The sequence below is a fragment of the Propithecus coquereli genome, unplaced genomic scaffold (assembly GCF_000956105.1).
Source record: "Propithecus coquereli isolate 6110/MARCELLA unplaced genomic scaffold, Pcoq_1.0 Scaffold503, whole genome shotgun sequence".
NCBI lineage: Eukaryota > Metazoa > Chordata > Mammalia > Primates > Indriidae > Propithecus > Propithecus coquereli.
The window spans coordinates 231,028-252,407 of NW_012150875.1; positions in this window are offsets into that span (position 1 = coordinate 231,028).

The window sequence follows — 21,380 nt, forward strand, 5'->3', positions numbered from 1 at the left end:
GACAGGACGCGGGGGCTCAGCGCCTCGGCGGCAGCTTTGGGTTCTGGCTCTGCTACACGCTCCCGGTCAGCGTGGGCAGTTTGTCCCTCTCTGTGTGCAGGACTCGCACAAAACTCCAACGTGCAGCCTCCCATTGGAAAGTTACAAATTTCAAGACAGCAGAGCATTGAACCAAACACGGAGCCTTTCTGAGCCTGGTGCCCCACGTGACTGTGTGGGGTACACGCCCGTGAAGCCGGTTTCTCTCTGCCTCCTTAGTTTCCTCATCTGTAAAATGGACTTAGATACATATGGAATTTAAAATTTTTGTGGTAGCCACATTAAAAAAAGTAAAAAGGAACAGGTGGGGCTTATTTTAATAATATATTTAACAGTCATATTTGACTTAATATACTCAAAATAGTATTATTCCAACGTGTAATCAAATAAATTATCGATGAGATATTTTACATTCTTTTTTTTTCCATACTAAGCCTTGGGAACCCAGCAAGTGTTTCACACTTCGAGTTCCGGAACAGCCTCCCTGGACAGCACAGATCCAATAAAAGGTCCCCCACCATGTTTGGAACTGGGCAAGTAAGTGCTCAGTAGCTTTAGAGCAGGGCTAATGTCTTTCTGTGCCTCGGTTTCCCTAACTGCAAGGGCACATCCCAAGGCTGGTCTGGCAGGGCGGTTCTGGACTCCCCGAGAAGATGGGGCTCTGCGCATAGAGCGTGGTGGAGAGGCCGTGGCTGTTACTGGACGGGAACCCCGCCCTGTGCGTGCCAGCCGGGTGGACTCGGGCCAGTCCCCACCCTCCGCTCAGGGTGTGGAGCGTGACCACTAACCCCCAGCTCCGGGCTGCGGTGGGGATGAAAGAAGGCATGGACGGTGTGCGCTTGCTCGGGAAGGTCAGTTGCTGCTGCCAGCAGGCCTGTGTTTCTCTCTGCAACACCTTGCCACCTCTGGAAATGCCCCGGACCCCCACCTGACAAGGGGGCAGTGACAATCCATCCTGATTTCGCAGGGTGAGGGCCCTGGGAAGTGCCATTATCTCTTTGTATTTGCAGCTCCTAGAACCATCCCTGGTATGCAGTAGGCACTTAATAATCATAAACAACTGATCAAATGCATGCACACGTGGGTAAATGGATGCTTGTGTGAAGGGGAGTGTTTTGCTGTCCTTTGGGGTTTGAAGCCCCCCGTCTTGGGAGGGTTCCCCGGGAAGGTGCAGAGTTGAGACTCCGGGTGGGGACCCTGAGGCTCCTTGTGCCTTGGTCGCTGGGCTCATGGTCTCTGCTCTTCCAGGTCCCTTCAGACCACTCCCAAAGCCCAGAGCCCCTCAGGGTCTGCCCCAGCTCTACCGAGGGGGGTCTCACCCTCCCTGGCGAGGCTCTGGGTAGACCAGGAGGCCGGCATGATCCCGGAGGGGCGGCAGCCTGGCCTGTGAATGACCTCTCCCCCTCCCCCGCCCCACCGGCCTGTTTACTCCTAATGCACTTGGATTTCCAGATGGGAATATTTGAGCAATATTGCACTTTTATATTATTGAAAGAAAAAGATAAAAAGGCAATGCTTCCCTTCCTGCCCTCCCCCTCAAGGTCTATGAGGATGACAACAGACCCTGACCTCACCAGGGGCCCCACGGGGAGGGGGCCGAGGGGCAGAGCTCTGGGTACGGTTGGGAGGGGGTCCGCCCCTGCCCCTGCTTCCTGGGGAGCAAACGACAAACTCAGCAATGTTGGAAGCGTGTCCTGTGCCAGCCTTCCGTACGCCTCGGTTCTTGGCGCTTCACTGTCAGAGTTTTTGCCGTGTCTGGGTGCCACCGATATTATTACTTACTTACCCTTTTTCTTTAAGACAACTTACTTTAAACATTTTTTATAGCATTAAAAATGTTTTGTTGTTATTTTTGTTTTTTTAATTTCAAAATATTAAGGAGGTACACATATTTTTGGTACATGGACAGCTTTTATAATGCTTAAGTCAGGGCTATTAGTGTGCCCATCACCCAGATAGTGTCATTGCACCTGTTAGGTAGGGAAAAAATGTTTTCATTATGGAAAATTTTAATCACATACAAGAGTAGCCCAAATAATATAATACGATGTGCTTATAATATATAATGTATATGTATGTATTATATATAATATATGTAATATTAAACATATTACAATATAAGATATGACATTTTATGTATATAATTATCAGAAAATAATATAGAACCCATCAGCTAGCTTCAGAAAGGTTTTACCCATGGCCGCCCTCATGTCTTCTATATCTGCACTCCCCCTGTTGGGTCTGGTGGAGGGCAAACAGGTAGCAAGGAGGTGGCTAACGGTGGATACCAGGAACCGAATTGTAGCTAGGAACCAAGTTGCGGCAAGGAACTGTTCCCTGGTGGGAACATACGTGGTAAAAAGTTCTTAGTAGCTTAGAGCTCATTACCATCTAATTAGCATAATGTAGGTGGAGCTTGGTGGAAAATTCTAGAAAAGACATATGCACAGAAAGGGAAGCTGTTATATAACCTACCCTGTTATGTAACCTGTCATGTGATCTGTTATATAACGCCAGCCTGTCAATCACCCCCAAAGGCGGGAAATGGCAACCAATCCTGCCAGGGGAGAGGCGGGACAAACTCGAGGGCTTCTAAAAGGCAGCTGTGCTGAGACTTTGGGTCCTTCTCTGCTTGTGGGCACTGACCCATTCCACCCTCTGGAACATTCCACCTTGTGTAGCGTCCTTCTTTACTTCCATTCTTTCTTTTATGTGATAAATTGTTTGTATGAAATTGCTCCGTGTCTGTAGTCACTCCGTCACGGGCTCGACTTGGTGCCAGTGTTTGTCGTTGACACTGCGACCCGGGACCAGCGAGCATCTGCACAGATGGACCTCACTCGCCTTCATGCGAGATTATTCGGAAGCATGCTCTAGACGTCATGTCATTTCATCCACAGATATTTCAGCGTCTGTCTCCAAAATGCCCAGCCTGCTTTAACCAGTTGATTTATCTGAAAAGTGAACTCTGTTTCACTATCTTAAAGGAAAATCTGGGTAACTTTCCACAAATGGATGGAAAATTAAACATGAAGAAAGTAAAGCCGTGTTACCGACATCTAGGTGAGTGCGAGCTTGCTCTCTTGGCTCGGAAGGGACTCCGAGTGCTTGGGGAGTGGGGGGGGGGCCGGCGCCCAGCCGAGACTTTCTCCTCCCACACCTATGGCCAGGAGGGCTGGGAGGGGACTGAAGGGAAACTGCCTGCTTGCGCTCGCATTGTCCCCTGACGCTGGGTCCGAGGGCCCTGCGTGATGTCGCCTCTCCCGGCACGTCTGCCCTGGCTATGCAGGCCACTCTTGGGGCCGCTGCTACAGCCAAAGGCCACCAGGGCCAGGGCTGGCCTCCAGGGAGGTGGTACCGCTGAGCGGTGGGGGCCCGAGCTGTGCGGGTGGCCCCTGGGTCCAGATCCTGGCATGCTCCTTCCCGAGTGTGTGAACTTGGCCAGCAACGAGCTACCCAGGCCTCAGTTTCCTCATCAGTGGGATGGGGCCAGAGCAGCTGTCCCACACATGGTCGTTGTGAGGCTCCAATAACGTATTTCAAGCATAGTATTAATATTTATTTATTTATTTTTATTTTTATTTTTTTGAGACAGAGTCTCGCTCTGTTGCCCGGACTAGAGTGCCGTGGCATCAGCCTAGCTCACAGCAACCTCCAACTGCTGGGCTCAAGCGATCCTCCTACCTCAGCTTCCCGAGTAGCTGGGACTACAGGCAAGCGCCACCATGCCCGGCTAATTTTTCCTATATATTTTTAGTTGTCCGATTAATTTCTTTTTATTTTTAGTAGAGACGGGGTCTTGCTCTCACTCAGGCTGGTTTTGAACTCCTGAGCTCAAACAATCCGCCCGCCTCGGCCTCCCAGAGTGCTGGGATTACAGGCGTGAGCCACCGCACCCAGCCTGTAAGCATAGTATTAATATTTAGAACAGCGCCTGACAGAGTGAAACCTCGATAAATGGCCGCTATTGTTCTTCTTGTTGCTATTGTCTTTTGAGAAATTATTAGCAGCTAAATCTGCTGTCTTGATTTCTTCCGAAGTGTCCCCCTGAACAGTGGAGCTCGACTTTTCTCTCTCATCTTCCCCAGGGGTAGGGATAGGGGTGTCCCTGAACGGTGAGCCTGCCGCTCCCCACCCCCCAGGCATTTGGCTTCTGAATTCCTGAAACTTTGTACCACAGTTGGGGCTCTCACCGTCCCCTGAGCCCAGCCTGCCAGCCCATGAGTCACCTCTGTCTACTGGGGAAAACCAACCAGCCCAGAAAAAAATCCAGACTCCCATGGGCGTCCCCAGCTGCCTGCTGCTGGCATGAGCAGCGCCACCGCCACCCCCGTCCCTGCCAGACAGTTGGGCAGGCTGCCAGGTCCGCGATTCACACCCGGGCGGCAGCAGACAGCCCCCACCGGGCTCGGCTGTGCGCACGTGTGTGTGAGTGCGTGTGTGTGTGTGTGTGTGTGTGTGTGCGCGCGCACACGCATGCACACGCATTGCTTTCTCTCCCCTCCCCTGGGCTGGTTGTTTTGCTCTGGGCTGCAAATTCGTTTTTAGATTCCGGCCTCCTCCCTCCCCGCCATCTCCCGCTTCTATTCTTAGAAAGCAAACTGGGATGTGCTTGGGCTTCGCAGTGAAGTCAGACAGAAGTTTGCCCACGTGCTCCGGCCGCCTGAGATATGGAGTTAATTAAAAAGGAGGCTTTGGGCGGCAGGTTCACTGGCCGGAAGCGCAGCCGGCCGCTGCTCGGTGCTGACTCTGCAGGGGATGGATGGGCACTCTTGTCACCTCACGCCTGCAGGCCCGGGAAGGAGAGGCTCCTGGGATGGGCTGCCCTGCCCGGGATGGGTCGGGGTGGCCATGCGTGTTGGTTAAATATGAGCTCTTCCAGCATGTTGGGCTGCTGAGACGTTTAATTAGATAAATAAATCTTCAAGGGTTTGGGGGAGGGTTGCCTTCAGGAACCTGAGCTGGCTGCAGTGTGCTGTCTGCAGAAGGAAGCTGACCTTCCTCAGTGCCAGCCTGGCAGTGCAGGGGAGCACAGGCAGGGAGAGAGGAGAGGAGGGAAGAGGAGTAGGGAGAGGGGTGGGAAGGAGGAAGAAGGCCTGGGGGAGACAGGGAGGTCTTCAGGAGAGAGTGGGCACCTGGAAGGAAAGATAGCCCAGTGACAGGGCGACAGCCTGCATGGAGGAGCCAGCCAGAGTGGGTTTGAAATCCCGACTCTGTACTTTCCAGCTGTGTGACCTTGGGCAAGGCACTTGACCTCTCTGTGCCTTCATTTCTTATTTATGAAATTGGGATGTTGAGCATAACAAGCAATGATTATTAGGCAATTTAAATTTATTATTGTTATAAAAAAGACAGATGTCCAGAGCAGGGAAAAGAGAAAAAAGAGAAACAAGGACTCTCTGTTTGCAGGCCATGGTTGCCCCATTCAGCCTTGGCCCAGCCCAGCCCAATGACACTGAATGGAGGACAGAGAGGCAGATCCTACCAGGATTCAGTCCTCTTGGAAGAGACACAGGTGAGACCAAGAGGAGGGGCCCTTCTCTGGCGTCAATCCTTCATTGACTGAAGGAGAGACATCCTCTGAGAGCTCAGATGCCTCCTCCTCCAGGAAGCCTCCTCTGACTGCCAGCCCCGTGAGCTGCCCTGCACACTGCGCCTTTCCACCGGCACAAGGTATGGTGGTGCCTCTTATTTAAAGTTGTGTGTTTTCTTACCTCGACGTGTTCATAAGTATTGTGCAAACACATTCTCATTACAAAAAACTAAACACTTCAGAAGCGTGGGGAGTCAAATGGAGAGGTCTCCCCTTCCCTCCGGTACCCCTCCCTACGGTGCGCTGCGCGAGTGGGGGTGTGTTGATGTGGCTACTCTTACATGGCATCTTACTTTGCATACAGATGCGATTGTACTATGCATATTGAGCGAAACCAACGACCTTCAACACAACGTCTTGGCATCTTTCCATGATGGTGTGTAAATAACTTATTCTTTTATTTTTAATTGTTGTAAATGTTTTCCTCGAACCTATGATATAGACACATAGTAAAAAAAATTGTGCTAAAGGATAAATGTGACAATGCAGTGTCCCGACAATGCCCTCAGCCATCGTTTCCCTTCCCCAGAAGCCAGCCTGCTGCCAGCGTCTCGTGCCTCCTCCCAGAGATCACCTGTGCACGTGCAGGCGTGTGCTGTGTCTCTCCCCCCTTCCTTCTGTACACGTTAGTGGCAGCACGTACAACACACACTGCTCGGCCTGCTGATTTTCAGTTCACTCTGCATCTTGGGCGATCATTCCTTGTCAGTCCACATACAGCTGCCCCATTCTTTTTGATGGCTGCATAGTAGGGCATAGTAGGGCACAGAGGGGCCATCAGTGAACACCCTAGTGATGGGCATGGAGATTTCAAAACACGTCACTAAATCCTTTGCCATTCCTCCCCTGGAGGGGTAAGGTCTATGGTCCCTCCTTTGAAGGTGGGTGGGCTTGTGACTGCTCCAACCAACAGAGTATGGTGAAAATGATGCCCTCTGACTCCTTGGTAGGTGACAAACGGCCACAGAGCTTCCGCCATGTTTGCCCGGACACTCGGAGGTTGCCATGTTGTCAGGAAGCCCGAGCCTCGCGCGAGTTCCTGGTTCCCAGTCCCCGGAGCCCAGCCTGCAAGTTCCCCGCTCAGGCGCCAAACGTGTGCGTGAAGAGGCCTCTGGAAGAGTCTCTGGCTGTTTGAGTCATCTCGGCTGAGTCTCCGGACTCTGTGCAGCACAGACAAGCAATTCCCGCTGTGCCATGTCTGAGTTTCTGACCCATAAAATTGCTCGCAAAATAAAATGGCCGTTTCAAGCTGCTCAATCTTGAGTAATCTGTTACCGAGCAATAAATATTCAGAACAGCGGGCTTCTGTGTGTCCGTGCCTACCTGATAGTCTGCCTTCTCTGGGATTCCTCCGAACAGGGATTATCGCATTGATTTTTTTAAACTGAAGTGAACTTCACATAATATAAAATTAACCACTTCAGAGCGAGCTGTTCAGTAACGTTGCATGCATTCGCAATGTTGTGCAACTGCCGCCTCTGTCTAGTCCAAAGCACTTCATCCCATTGAGCAGCTGTTCGCCGTTCCCCGCCCGCCTTGCCCCTGCACCCGCCAGGCAGCGTCTCTGTGCTTTTGCTGCTGTGGACGTTGTGTATCGGTGGGAGCAGGCGGTACGTGGTCTTCTGCGCCTGGCTTCTTCTGCTCAGCACGGTGTTCTGGGGGCTGTCCACGCTGTAGGTGCATCAACACTCCCGCTCTTTTTGCGGCTGTGAATAATGTTCCATTGTATAGATATACCACAGCTTGTTTATTCATCTGCTAACGAACATTTGGGTTGTTTCCACCTTTTGGTTGTTGCAAATAACACTCAAACGTTCACACACACGAATTTGTCTGAGCTCCCGCTTTACTTCTTTCGCGTTTATACCCAGGAGTGGAGTTGCTGGGTCATATGGGGATCCTGTGTCTAACTTTTGAAGGAATCACCAAGCTGTTTTCTGCCACGGTTGAACCATTTTGCATTCCGACCAGCAGTGTAGGAGCATTCCGACTTCACCTCCTCACCAGCACTTGCTACCGTCCATTTGAAAACACAATTCTAGCCGTCCCAGTGGCGTGAAGTGGAATCTCACTGTAGTTTTGATCTGCTTTTCCCGATGACTAGAGATGTCGAGCATCTGTTCAGCTCTCGTTGGCTACTTGCGTGTCGACTTTGGAAAGCGTATTGGTTCTGCGTCCCTGCCGCCTCCCCGGGCCTGGTGCGGACTCAGTACCGCGGCGGCCCTGCTGAGCGAGGAGCAGGAGCATGAACACGGAGAACGAACCTTGCCTGCGCCCCTGTCCACGCCCGGCTCCTCGCGGATGTGCTTGTTCAGTGAAGTGGTTGGACCCCCTTTGACATTCCAGGGTGGGTGCCGCTAACTACGCTGCCATTCGCCCGTTTATCCCCGACTCTGATCTAGAGCGGCTTTGCTTGGTGCTGTCAACGCCGTGGAATCCCATGTGGGCCAACTGTGACTTGGTCTGGGACGGCTGAAAACAAAAGGGCGCGTTCCCCCTCACTCGCAGCAGTGGGGACTGGAGCCGGAAGCCCCCATGGGCTCAACAGAGCTGGGGGGGCCTGGGAGAAATGGGTGCGAGCCCCCCCCCCCCGGTGCTGTGTGGGAGCCCTCAGCTGCTGTGGTGGGCTGTGTCCCAGAGACGAGGGAGGGGTAGTGGGGAGGGGGAGGCAGAGCAGAGAGCAGCTCTCAGGTGGGGGGCGCTAGGGCTCTTTGCCAGAGGGCAGGCTCGGGGATGAGGGGGAGGTCTCAGGAGCCAGATGGCTTGAGCTGCCACATCTGTTTTTAAAGTACTTTTTAATTGAGGTCTAGAGTAAAAATAATTACTCTTATTTGTACAGCTTGATGAATTTTTACATACGTGTATACCTGTGTAACCTGGGACTCCGGAAGACTCCCTCATGACCCTTCCCAGGCAATGACCCCTCCCAGGATAAACACTATTCTGACCGCAATTCCTGGTGGTTAGTTTTGCCTACTGTTGAATCTCGTACAAATGAACCACGCTCTGGGCACTGTTTTGTGTTTAGCTTCTTTTGTTCAACATAATGTTTTTGAGACATATCCATGTAGTTGTATGCAGCATTGCCTGTCCTTCCTTCCTTCCTTCCTTCCTCCCTTCCTTCCTTCCTTCCTTCCTTCTTCTTCTCTTTCTTTTATTGCTCTACAGCAGTGATTCTCATTGGGGCAATTCTACCTCCCAGGGGACATCTGACATTTTTGGCTGTCACAGCTGGGAAGAGGATGCTATTGGCATCCAGAGGGTAGAGGCCAGGGATGCTGTAAACATCCTACAGTGGCAGGAGGTGCCCTCCAACAGAGAAGTATCCAGCCCAAAATGTCAATACCGCCAAGGTTATGAAGCCCTACTCTGTAGTATCTCACTGTACGGATAAACTGCAATTTATTTAATCCATCTGCTGTGGACAGACATTTGGGCTGTTTCCAACGATTACAAACGGTGCTGCTGAGACATCCTAGATCGTATCTCTCAGGGCCGCTGTGTGCATTTCTCCCGGGCCCGTTCCTGGGAGTGGAATTGCTGGCAGGCATATGTTTGGCTTCAGTAGCTCCTGCCAAGCGGTTCTCCAGCGTGGTCCTGCCACTGTACCCCCACCGTTGTGCGTCCCAGTTACTCCACATTCTAGTCAACACTTGGTATCATCTGTCTTTCCAATTTTGTCATTTGGGTGGGTGTGCTACATGTATTTTTCAAATGTGCAAGCCTCTTGTCCCAGACACCTGAGTCCTCACAGGGCGCTGTGAATATGTGTCATCTTTTGACTGCCCGGAGTCTGAGCATTTCTCTTACATTTGGAAAATGCTCCATGTCATAAATCTTGGTGGGAGGCGGAGTTCCCACTCCCAAGCTCTGCAGATCAGATGCTCACTTTCCCAGCCTCCCTTGCAACTACATTGTGGTTATTTAATCTTCATCACATTGCGACGGGGTAGATCCTAACATTAGCTTCAGCTCAGCAAGGCTCCACAAGGTTAGGTCGAATGCTTGGGGTCACAACCTGAGGGGGTGGAGTCTGGCAGTGGGCCTGGGGCTGTGGGGCTCAGCAGCATGAGGGCCAAGGCCCCTGCAGTTCCACTGCACATCACCCCTTTCTTTACCTGTCAGTTTCCACTTTGGAACTATGGGGAATTCACATCTGCGCCCCCAAACCCAACACTGCACAGGCATATTAGGTGGATAAGTGCATAGTCCTGGTCTTGGGTCATTTTCACAGGCCTTTGGTCTCTCACTCTCCATCATATTAGAAAAATTTTAGGGTCATCGAGTGGCCCATGCACTGTAATTCTTTGGGCTCAGGCCCTAAGTCTTCAGTGATAAACCCCCAGAACCTGCCTCAGTGCCTGGCACAGAGTAGTTGCTCAATAAACCTTTGTAAAGTGAAGGAAATAAACAGTTTAGCAACCTGCACAGAAACAGAAACTCTGAACGAGAAGACTTGAATTAAAAAATAGACTTCTTATTTGAAGTAATCAGAAATGCAGCAAGAGGGAGGGCTTCAGGCAGGTTGTGATCAAGGCTCTGGCTCCATTTTGGCTGCAAGTCTCTGGACTCTGCCCTGCTCCATGCGTTGGCTTTGTTCTCAAGCTGGCTTCTCTCACCTCACAAGGTGCTACCGAGCAACAGGCTTTCTAACTCCTCTCCAGTGGGGGAAGGAGAGAACCTCTCCGCCAGCCGCGGCACGCAAGTTCCCCTTTCCTTGGGTCTGATGGAGTAAGTTAAATCACATGCCCATCACTGAACCAGGAACAGTTGCCCAGGGATTGCTACGAGCTGACTGGCGAAACTGAACCACCTCCTGGCAAGGGAGATGGGATTACCACGATTGGCTTAGGTAGGTTAGTTAGAGACTCCCTCGATTACGATGTCACTGTGACTAGGCCCAGCCTTCCCCTGGTTTCGGAGGTGCCTGGGGGTGTCAGGCACAAAATCAAGGTTCTGTTGGGAAAAAAGAAAAGGGCAACAGTTGCCAGCAGGCAGCGAACAGGGTTCATTGCATTCCTCTTCGCTAAGTCGGTCTCATTAACGTGGTAAGCATCAAATCAACACCCATTCGATTAACAAACTGAAAGCCTGTGTTAGTTATCTAGTGATACGTCACAGATTTCCCCAAAACTCGGTGGCTTAAAACCCCCATGCGGTTGCCGTCTAGACGTTGGCTGGGGCCAGAGATGCGCTTGCAGGACGGCTCGCTCCCACGGCCGCGGCGCCAGGCACACGGACCTGCCCACGGGCGGCTTCAGTGTCCTCCCGTCTCACCCAGGCGCTGGGGACCCAAGAGAAAGGCCCGAGAAGAAGCTGAAGTGCCTTTCATGCTGCAGCCACCTCCGCTGTATTTGTTTGTCGGAAGCAAGTCACAAAGTCCGGCCCACGCTCCGGGGAAGGGAATGAAAAAAGGAGAGTTTATGGACATGTTTGAAAACTGCCACAAAACTCGCCACCTCTCAGCTCTTTCCACGTGAAAGTACAGAGAACGGAGCTTCGCTTGCGAGTTCTCTACTCTCGGCGTTGACACCCACCTCTGGCCTTCAGACAAGCCTGGAACTTTCTTTGGGTCGAGGGGCTGTCTACCAAAGGTCAGCTCTGCTGAATTAGACAGCAGACACCGCAGCGCCTTCCAAAGGGAACGAACATCCTGTTGATTTTCTACGCGACATGCCAAGGGGCCAGTTCCCAGCAGGTTGCTCTCGCAGGGGAGCTCTGGAGAAAGTCTTCATTTGAGCACTTACCTGGGCCCGGTGATTTGCACGCATTTCTCTTGTTGACCCTTGTGCTCTCCCCCTAGTGGGGACATTGTCATTGTCATGAAGAAACTGGGAAACAGAGGTGAGATGGCTCACCCCAGGTCACCTGGTCCGCGTGATGCCAAACACACGTTTTCTCCCCAACACCAGTTCCCACATGGGGCGGATTTCCGTGTAAGGGAAAATCTAGATTCGAACTTGATTCGAAGTAGCTTGGCCATGTTCTGCATGCTGGGGCCCCTTCGCAGAGGCCCGAGAGGGACAGGCTGCACACGAGCCACCTTTCCACATTTAAACAACGTCAACGGTCAGCATTTGCTGAGGACTCACGCAGTACCAGGCTGCGGTCTTTCCCGCCTCACTGTCCTCGCACCAGGGGTCCAACGAGGTCGGGATTTCCGTAACCCCCGGCCATGGACGAAGAAGCTGAGTGTCTGAGACATTCAGTAACACGCCTTCACGCTCTCGGCTGCTGCCTGACGAGTGACCGGCAAACCCGGCGACTCTGCCCGCGGTCCCTCATCCCCGGCTATAGCTGCGGCTGCACAGATTGGCGGCCTCACAGGGCGGGATGGAGGGAAGACGGTGGGGAGAGGCATTTGCTTGTCAGCTGTGGGTACACACTCAATCAGCTCTCGGGCACAGAGGAGAAGGTTGCCTTCCCAAATCACATCTTTATTAATGATGCGGCTGACAGGCCAGAGGGGCGAATTATACATCTTTCCTTCTGGTTTTTCATTTACAGCCCAGTGATATGTCTTATGCTGGCAGGTAGCAGGGCTCCGAGCTCACGCGGAGAGGCAGGCGCGCGCGGCGTCCGCAGCTCCTCTGCACGCTGTGAATGGCCCGAGGGCGCGTGGCGGAGAGGGCGGCGCTGTGATTTGTATATTCTGGGGGTCGTGGGGCCGGGAGGTGCTTCCAGGTCATTTCTGTGGCTTCATTCTCCATCTGCGGACGCTGGTTTCCAGTCCACCCGTCTTCCAGCCCAGACTCTGCCCCGAGCTCTAGACGGGCACTGCCCAGTGGAACCCTCTGTGACAACGAAAGTGTTCGTTCTACTCTGTCTAACGTTGTTGCCACCAGCCACAGGTGGCTACTGAGTCCTTGAAACATGGCTAGCACAACCAGGAACTGAATGTTTAGTTTTGTATAATATCAATTCATTTAAATGTGAATTTAAACTGCTGCATGTGGCTTATGGCTGCTGTGTTGGAGAGTGAAGTTCTAGACCCCATCTCCTTCATCACCAACGCTTAGCGCGAGGTCCTTCCAGGCAAGGATACGTGTGGAAGTGACTTTTAGGGTGGAAGAAGCCAGAGGAGCCGGGTAAGGAGAGACGCGGCAGAGCAGGAGGAAGAAGCGAAGGAAGGTCCCCTCGAGTCAACGCACTCCGCCTGAATGTCTGTAACGTCTCGCTAACTGGCCCTGCCACCTTTCAATCCTCCCTCCGCACGGCATCCGGAGCGATCTATCTAGAATAAATACAAGGCTGCGTCTACCGGGATAAGCCAGGTTATGCCTTGGTAACGACCGATCCCAAAATTGCAGTGACTCAACACAACGAGGGGTTATTTCTCACTCATGCTGCCGGTCGGCCCTGGTCAGGGGGGCTTCTCCTTGCCGTCGCTCAGGGATCAAGGCTGACAGAGGCTCCGTCTGGACTTGTGCCTTCGTGGTCACAGCAGCAGGGCCGTGGGAGGATGGAAAAATCGTACACCAGCTCTCAAAGCTTCCGTCCAGAAGCAGCGGTACTTCTGCCCCCATGTGATCGGCCAAAGCAGGTCGCACGGCAGAGCCTAACATCAGAGGGTCCAGGAAGTACGGCCCTTCTGCAATCCTGAAGGTGGAGAGGTGCGACGTTTGGTCACCAGGCTCATGGTTGCCACGCTGGGTGTGTCCTTCTCTGCTTAAAGTTTTTCAATGGCAGCGGCTGGTTGGTGGACGGAATCTTATTTCCTCAACGTGACCCATTGTCCCCCTGGATTTGGCCTTTTCTGCCTCTCCAGCCCCACCTCGTGCACCCGCCTGCCTCTCACCAGCCTGACCTGGCAGTGTAGCCCAGCCTGCAGCCCACCCGTCTTCTCTGTGCCCGCTACCCTCAGCCCCGATTCCTGAGCCACCGCCGGGACCGCTGTTCAGCCTCAGGACACTCCCCACCCAGCGTCCCTCTAGGCCTCTCCTCCCCCCGCCCCGGACAGGGTTACCCCAGCCAGAGGGGGTGCGTCTGAGCCACACACGGGCCAGCCGGGGTGGATGAGCCAGCCGACAAGTGTTTATCAGGCACCTGCGACCTGCCCGTCACGGGGATGTATTGAGCAATGAGAGAGGATCCTTGTCTGCAAGGAGACCGTACTCTTCTTGGGAGAGGCCGACAAACATCATCATGTTAAATGGGAAGTTTTGGTCACGATGCTGAGAAAACAGATGCTAGACAGCAAAGTGAGCTGGCAGAGAGACCACCATGAAGCACCTCCCAAAAGGAGGTGGCCAGGAATCCATGTGAGGACCCTTGAAGGCCTCCCGTCCCTCAAGGGCATGGAAGGATCTAGAATGTGAGACTAGGAGGAGGCAGATTAAGAAAGGATCTTGACGGAGCTGCTGGTGCCCTGGGGGGCCCCCCCCAACAACAAGCAAGGGCCGCCTCCCCGCAACCCCAACCAAGCAAAAAGAAGCCCAAAGAAGCGGCCCAAAACCACCCAAAAGGGGCCCCTGTCATCTGAGGGTCACGGAGGACAGTGTCTGGCTGCCCGCTGGAAGGAGTCACTGCAGGAGTCACACTGCCCAGGCTCTGTGAGAGCGGAGGACCTGCCAGTGCACCCCATGGCCCAGACGACGACCCACCCGCAAGAGCCAGACTGAAGGGTCACCCGGGCCGGGGGTCAGTGAACAGACCACAGGAGAGAGCAGCTTTCCACACGTCGCTGCGAGACTCCTCGGGAAGCGTCTCCAGCTGGAATGAAGATAAATCTACCTCTGCAAGGAACCGCAGGCGACAGGCTCAGGAATGGGGGGCAGTGGGCGAGCCTGGAGTCAGGAAGCGGGCAGAGCTGCCTATTAAACTAAGGTCAGAGTTTTGACCATCACATGGGTCTGACATTTGAATTATACGCGGGAGGACTTTGTGTCTGGCCACTTAAGAAGACCAGAAAGTCATGGGTCCTACCCCAGTTTTCATGCAGGGTGAAAACTAGTGCCACTGAATACATTTAAACAGAGGGTGGGAGACAAAGATAACACAATTTCACGAGCACATCTCGAGCTGTGCTTGTTCATCGATGTTTGCACAAATAAATAAAACCACGTGGTACTGAGGGGGCCGCTGGAACATAGAAAAGGATTTCTGTGCTAGAGTGATGGGAGACTGCTTCAGCCAGGGTGGCCGGGGGGGCCCTCTGAGGAGGTGACATTTGGGTTGAGGCCTCAATGATGAGATGGAGCTGGCTGTGCAGAGAGGGGGGCGGAGAGCGAAGGAGAGGGAACAGTGTGTGCAAAGGCCCCGAGGCAGGAGCAGGCAGCAAGTGAGTGGCGCGTGGAGGAAGCAGAGGTGGAGAGAAGGGTGGAAAAGAGCATCAGATGGGGTCAGAAGCAGGGGTGCCGTACCAAGCGTGAGAAGAAGCCGGTGGAGGACTTGGCAGCAGGGGAGGAGCCAGGCTGTACAGGGATCAGCTGGCGGCTGCATGCAGGATGGGCAAGGAGTAAGGACAAGGGTGGCCGCAGGGAGTCCAGTCCGCCTGGGATGGGAGAGAGAGATGCAGCTTGGACCATGGCGGTTGCCGTGCAGGTGCTGAGCAGCCCCAGGTTTACTGGAAGCTGGGGTGGGGCTGGCAGGCCTTGCCGATGGCTCACATGTGCGATGTGAGACGTTGAGGATGATTCCGGGGTTTCTGACTCATGCCGCTGGGCGGATGGTGATGCCATTTCTGAGATGGCGGGGAGCGGGGAGGAGGCAGATTTATTTTGGGAAGAGAGTCAACAATTCTTTTCTGGCTGAGTAATGTTCCCAGGCAGTCCCTCACTGGAGAGTGGGGAGGCAAGAATTAAGCCCCTGGCGTCAAACAATGTGGGCTTAGTTGCGTGACCTTAGCCTAGTCACTTAACCCCTTGCCTTTGAGACAGGTTTTCACATCTACGAAATGGTAAAAATAACAGTACCTGCCTTCCAGGTTTGTTTTGGGGAGAGAAAGCTCTGTGCAATGGGCATGGCACACAGTAGAGCACAAGAAATGGAAGTGGTCATGGGCTCCCTGTCTGTGAGTGCCGTACTTACGAGCGCTGCTCTGTGCTGAAGTGGAGAACTGAGCTTCCGCAAGTCACATTTTTGTCTGCCAGTATTTCTCCTGAAACCATCAGAACCTGGAGTCGATGTGCAAGGAAGCCGGCTCTAGCCAGCACTCTTCACTAACGTTCCTGTGCAGGCTATCCTCTCACCTGGAGTTTTCGATAATGCATTCTATCTCTTTAGTAGGTGCAGGCCATCCAGATTTTCTATTTCTTCTGATGTCAGTTTTGGTAAGCCATGTTTTAAAAGGAATTTGTCTATTCCATTTATATTATTAAATATATGGGCATAAAATTGTTCCCAGCACTTGCTTATAATCCATTCAATGTTGGTAGGATATGCAATGATGTCCTTGCTTTCCTTTTTACTAGATTGGGCTCATCGAGTTTATTAATCTTTTCAAAGCATTAGCTTTTGATTTCATTGATTTTAGCTATTATTTTTCTTTTTTCTGTTTCATTGATTTCTGTTTTTATCTTTGTCACTTTCCTCCTTATACTTATTTGGGGATTCATCTGCTCTTCATTTTCTAATTTCTTAATATGGAAAGTCATATCACTGATTTAGATTTTTCTTCTTTTCTTATGTAATTATTTAAAGCTATTCATTCCAAGCACTACTTTAGCTACATCACACAAATTTTGATGCTTTATTTCATGTTAATTCAGTTGGAAATATTTTTTAATTTCCTCTGCAGTTTCTTCATTGACTATGGATTAATTAGGAAAGTACTGTTTATTTTCCAAATGTGGGAGATTTTTCTAATTATCTTCTTAGCAATTTCTAATTTAATTCCATTGTTGTCAGAGAACATACTGCGTATGATTTCAATCTTCTAAAACTTATTGAGACTTGTTTTATGGCCCAGCGAAGTGTCCATAATTACAAATATAACATAAAAATGAGGTGCCTTTGAGGAGACATGCTTAAACAGAATGTCTTCTGTTGTTGGGTATAGTGTTCTATAAATACCAATTAACTGAAGATGATTTTTAGTGATGTTCAGATTTTTAAGCATTTGATGGTTTTTCTGGTTGTTGTTGTTGGTCTAGTTGTTCTATCAATGCTGACAGAGAAGTGTTAAAAATCCCCAACTATTAATATGATTGTAGTATTATTTATTTCTCCCTTTGATTTTGCTACTTCATGTAATCAGAGGCACTGTTATTAGGTGCATATGTATTTATGATTGTTATATCTTTCTGGTGAATTGACCCTTTTATCATCAGGAAATGTCCATCTTTATCTCCGATAACACTTTCACCTTGAGTTTTATTTTGTCTGATATTAATGTAGGCACATTCTATGCTTACAGTTTGCATGTTATTTTTCCTATCCATTAGTCTATTGGTGGCTTATTGTTTCTCTTGAGGACAGCATATAATTTGGTCTTTTTTTTTTCCCATCTATTCTTATGGTCTCTGCCTTTTAATTTGAGCATTTACTTTATTATTTTTAATGTAATTACTGAGATGGTTGGAGACAAGTTTTCCAGCACCAAGTTCCCTCCTGGTTCCGTTACTTCCTTGCTGCATGACCTTGGGCAGACGACCCTGAGTCGGCACAGCTTTCGCACCCGCACGACCCTACGTCAGAGGACGCTGTCTGGGTAGACAGGAAAATGCACGCGTTTGTGCTGAGTCCAAGGTTGGTCTCCCCATTATTTTCACGAGCGTCTCTCTGTGGCTTGCAGGGCAAGAGCCCCAAGTGCTGGCCAGTGTTTCAAGCCTTGTCAGTTCCTCCAAGTGGGTAACTCTGGGGAGGGCATCTTTTTTATTTTTATTTTTTGCCAGGAAAATGAAACTTTAAAGAATGATACATTGCAGTGCCATGAGTTTTATTCAGGATTTTCACACTTTATTGCCCTACACTAGTTTTGCCAAATAGACTCTACTCCTGAGCCATTGCCCACTGCGAACAAGAAGGGACCCGGAACGCCCCTTGGGGATGTGACAAAGCCGTGAGCCTGGGGAAGGGTTCTGCGGGCCCTGGTGGGGTTCTGCAGTCCTGGGCCTGGGCCTGGCTCATGTGCTTATTGGGCACTAGTTTACTGAGCGTCTACAGTGTGTCGGTCACTGCAGCGGGTGCTGGAGACACAGGAGCACACAGGACAGACACAGCCCTGTCCGTACAGAGTGGACGTCTGGTCAGAGAGCCGGGCACGCGCCCGCCAGCACATGCCTAAGCGTAAACCCCAAGATGTGACAAGAGGAACGGGTGGGGGGCGGGTGCCGTGTGTGTGTGTGTGTGTGTGTGTGTGTGTGTGTGTGTGTGTGTGTGTGTGAGGCAGGAACCCGACTTGTTCAGGGCAGCTGGCGGGCTGTGCAGAGGCTGATGGATGAGTGGAATTTCCTGCACCGTGGTGGGGAAGGACTAGAGGGGTAGCGCGAGGGCACGTGAGGTCCGGGAGGTCTCGGAGGACGAGAGCGCTGATGGGGCGAAGGACGGGGAGGAAGATGAAGTTATAGGGGTGAGCAGTAGTGTCGCCACATTTAGCAAATAAAAATCCAAGAGGCCCAGTTCAATTTGAATTTCAGATAAAAGCCAAATCTTTTTTAGTGTGTGTCCCCCAGGTGTTGTACGGGGCATACTTAACGCACGCTTACACTAATGAATTATTCGTTGTTTGTCTGAAATTCAAATGTAGCTGGGTGTCCTGCAGTGTATCTGGGAGCCCCAGATGCAAGGCTTGCAGCCCAGGGTGAGGACCTTGTTCTCAAACCAGCAGCAAAGGGAGGCTGTGGGGCATGAGCCGGGCAGCACCATCCGGGCAGCATTTTGAGCTCAGCTGCTGTCCGGGGAGAGGGATGGGTGTGGCTGGGGGCAGAGGAGGCCAGAGGGGGCTGCTGCAGCACCCAGGGGAGCCCCTAGGCAGCCGGGGCTGGGAGACGCCCCAGAGGCTGCGGTGCAGGGAGGTGCACTGGAGGAGAGTCCTGCCTGGGTCTGCTGTTCCTGCCAGCTGGGCCGCCGGGAAGGGAAGCTGCCCTTTGCCACGGGGCGATTACTCACCGGTGCCAGGGGATGTTGTGCAGACACAGCCGCCAGGCCAGGGCCCTTCCTCCAGTCCCCGGGAGCCATCATCCTGCTCTGGCTCCTCCCCACCCCCAAGGGAGAGCTGCTGGGCCCAGACAGGCATCTTACCCTCAGTTTGTTTTTGTGATTCAAAAATGAGTCATGGCCCCCCAGGCAGGAGTAAGCTGAGGACTGTTGCCCTGGCTGGGAGTGGGGGCGGGGCCTCAGCTCCTCCTGAGGCTGCGGGTTCAAAGTCAGCCTCCTATCAGCAACATCAGCTCGTTCAAGCTCAAGAGACGGAAACCAACAGTGCCGTGTTCAAATTCTGGCTCTTCCTCATCCGTAAGGTGGGAATGAGAACAGTGTCTCCCTCCTGGGGCTGTGTGGGATATGGAAGGTAGGTGTTCAACTAACGCCATTTTCCTCCGTCCCTCCCTCCCCTGTAAAAGGCCAGATAGTTTCTGCGCAGCTGCGCAGCTGTGTTTATGGCATGAGAGCCGCCGCAAACAAGACGCGGGGGACAAGTGTGGCCGCGTTCCAGTGAAACTTCATTTATGGACTCTGCTATTGGAGTTTCGAGTAATTTTCAAATGTCACATCGCATTAGACTTTTTCCAACCATTTAGATATGGAAACACCAGTCGTAGCTCGCGGGTCTAATAAAACCAGTGGCCAGGCTGGATCCGGCCCTCGGGCCGTGGTCCGCAGACCCCTGCCTGGAGCGAGGGTGCGGCGGCCTGGCTGGGACCAGGCTTGCTGACCTGTGTGTGACCTGCCAGGGCACGGCAAGATTGTCGGAGTCTTGAACTAGAATGAGCCCAACTCAGAGTTTTATATTTTCCTAAGGTTCTAGAATCAAAAATACTCCTTTTGAGCCAACTTGAACTAGAAAGAAACTGATGGGTTTTCTAGAGCTTTTGCTGGGAGCTCCCTGCTGCTCCCTGAACTGTATCTGAATCGAGTCAGTCCTGCCAGCATCTCTGCATCTGGGCTTGAGGCCGGTGAGGCGGCCCAGCACTGACTTGGTTGTTAGTATTGAACATCCCACAACCCGGAGCTCCTCAGTCCTGGGCAAACCGGGACGGTTGGTACCTTTGAGGTCCACAGTGGGCTGGAGAGAGACCTGCCTCCTCCTGTCTCCAAACAAGCAACTGTGTGTGTGTGAGTCCGTCTTCCGAGAGTAGAGTCTGGGAAGGAGAAGAGGACCAAGCAGCTGTGAAGGCATCTGGGGAAAGAATGTTCTGTCAGTGGCAGCAGCATATGCAAAGGCCCTGAGGTGGGGCGGTGCTTAGCACCCACAAGGAGCCGAGAGAGGGTCAGCAGGCAGTGAATGTACACTCAAAATTAGGGCGTGTAGAACAGGTCACCTCGGGCTCCCACAATGGCCCCAGAGAGCCCCTGTCCCTATCTCCCCACTGCATGGAGCCATTTTCTCCTTGGGAGCCTGGTTCAAAGGTTTCCCAAAATATTGTTAGGATTCGACAAAAGGAAAGCATCAGGCTGCCAGTGCAGGAAGATGGGGACAGCTTGCCAGTTATCAACCGGAGATAATTAAATCATGAGCTGACAACAGTCCCCTCGGGACCAGGCAAGCTTTTCCCTTCCCGTTGCAGGTCTGCCGCCTGCAATGCAGAGAGGGAAGTGGGTTTGCCTCCTGGAGAGAGACGGGAAAGCAAAATAGTCCTCATCAGAGAAAAGCAAAAGAATTGTAAGGAGCCAGTCCCCAGGCCTGAACCGATTTCCTCATCTGCAGGAAAATGCCGTCCGTCGCCACGGATGGGATGTGGCTGTGGGCAGGTCTCTGCGCAGGGAGGCCTTGGCCCAGCCACTGCTCGCTCCGGGAAGCAGCTCGGCCCCTGTGGTCTGGGGGCTCTTGGCGGCTGCCACAGCTGACGTCGTATTGGTGGCACAGTGGGCTTTGTGCGAGCAGCCTTGTTTCACACCCTCCAGGGAACCAAGACTGTTGTGACCGCCCACACACGTGGTTCCAGCTAGCATCTACCCCGTGAGACATGTGACCTTAAGCAGATAACCTGTGAGGTCTCAGTGTCCTCGTCTGTGAATTGGGGCCCCAGAGCAAGGACACGTGGAGGGAGCACTGTTGTCCTCGAATGAGCTGGGCATCGAGACTCGCTCAGAGCAGAAGCCAAGCCCCCCAGGAAGGGCGGGCTTCACGGGCAGGGGACCCACACGGGCAGAGTGCTCTGCCACCATGGCCTCTCTCAACGCGGGATAATTGCCTCTTTGAACTCGCGTGTTCTAGGAGAAGTGCAGGGGCCAGCGGAGCAAGAGTGTGAGTGGGTGCAATACCGCGCTCCCTGCCGCCCCTTCCGCGTGGGGTGTTCACGATGCCCACGCACAGCGTTCCGGGGACTCTCCACGCGTGGGCGTCTGGCAAGACCCGAGCGTATGCGCGGCAAGCGGGTTGCATCTGTGTCCGAGCAGGCGGGGCCCTGGCGCCCAGGAGGCCCCACTTTGCATCTGAACCGGAGCCTGCTTCAGGCGCAGAAGGAAGGCAGTGACGTTCTGGAAGACGAGTGACCGAGGGGCGCCGTCGCCTTCTTGCTAACATCGCTTCCCTGTATCAGTGACCACCGGGCTGAGACGATGACTCGGCTCTCCCTGAGCATCCCTGAGCCGAAGGTGGGCAGCGTGGGTAGAATGTGCGCGTTTCGGGGAGTGAATAAAAACCGTC